Source organism: Pundamilia nyererei, unplaced genomic scaffold (assembly GCF_000239375.1).
Source record: "Pundamilia nyererei isolate P.nyererei 1_Seehausen unplaced genomic scaffold, PunNye1.0 scaffold00361, whole genome shotgun sequence".
In the NCBI taxonomy this organism is placed as follows: Eukaryota; Metazoa; Chordata; class Actinopteri; order Cichliformes; family Cichlidae; genus Pundamilia; species Pundamilia nyererei.
Genome location: NW_005187762.1, coordinates 232,467 through 233,830, shown reverse-complemented (window position 1 = coordinate 233,830; position 1,364 = coordinate 232,467). Strand labels below are relative to the sequence as shown.

The window sequence follows — 1,364 nt, the reverse complement described above, 5'->3', positions numbered from 1 at the left end:
GTGTGTGTGTGTGTGTGTGTGTGTGTGTGTGTGTGTGTGTGTGTGTGTGTGTGTGTGTGTGTGTGTGTGTGTGTGTGTGTTGGCATCAGATGAAGCGCTTTGATTTCCTCTAATGAGAGGGGAGAGCGACCGAATGAAAGGAGGACGGACGAGTGCACAGACAGTGGGTCTGCTGTCCAACAGATCACAGCGAGGTGTGTGTGTGTCGTATGGACATATCACCATGGTAACATGGTTGGCATGGCGACAAAGTTTTCTGTCTGCGAGCTGTCCCCCTTCCTTTGTCCACATCTCTCTCTCTCTCCATCCCACTGTCACTCAGTGTCTCTCGCCCCGTGTTGACGAGCTTCGTTAATTAGGGCTTCGTCTGATTGATTTTTGTTTAGCGAGCGGTCAGAATTTATAGGCAAATGGATCAATATGTGTCAGATAGTCAGTCATACCACAGTTGAAAACTTTTCTTTCTTCTAAATTTTTACATTTTTTGTTTGTTTTTTGTTTTTTAAGTTTAGTTTTAGTGTTTCATCCCCGTGTTTTTAAGAGGAGATGACAGGAGGAAAAAACACGGAAAACTTGTGACAATGACTGAAGACGACGTGCGCTGGCAGCGTAGAAAACAGCGATGTATTTACAAAAACATCATTAAGTTAAAAGAGTGCGCATTTATCGGCTGTTTGCTCGGCTGACGGCGTGCGTGGAGGACAGGAGGAAGTCGCAGGGCCTGTCGGAGACAGGAGGCTGCAGGAAGGTCAGAGCTTTTACACGAGCTCCGCTTATCCAGATAATCACCCTCCAATCAGCTCCTGCAGGACAAAGCTTACCACAGCCAAAACAAAACAGAGACACCCAGTGCCTGACCGGCCGGACTTTTTTAAATGTAACTCATTATAACGCCAGAAGCCATTAAACGCTATTAACAGTGGAAAGATGTTTGTCCATTTGAGTCTTGTATGTGTGTGACGACCTGTTCTCTGTGACTTCAGGCACCTGTACCAGCACATTACAGACCACTGAGTCTTTGATGAGTAATGTCTAGAAAGGCTGTGGTGCACGTGTGAAAACAGCACCTCGGGACGCGTGGTGGACTTTTCTCTTTCATTACCTTTCACTTTACAAAGGATATTGTGACTGATGAGCCCGTGAGGAGAGTTGCTGTGCTCTACATCATTTCAGCCTCCAGAATGACGTCCTCCCAGCCGCCTCTCTCTCCGCGTGCTTCTCGGTGGATCAGTTACCAACAGAATGAAAATCTGAGCCCGCGCGCGTCTGATGTGCCGAGCCGTGATTGAGGATCTTGTCTTGCCAGCTCTTGAATTAATGATGATGTCCTCCCTCAGCTCCTCCTCATCTATTCTTAATGCTCT

At 47.1% G+C, this 1,364-nt stretch overlaps 1 protein-coding gene across 1 annotated transcript in view; it reads left to right on the top strand.

Moving 5' to 3' along the window:
• rps6ka3b (ribosomal protein S6 kinase, polypeptide 3b) overlaps positions 1–1,364 on the top strand; it is a 37,161-nt gene that overhangs the window by 895 nt on the left and 34,902 nt on the right. The window lies entirely within an intron of this gene.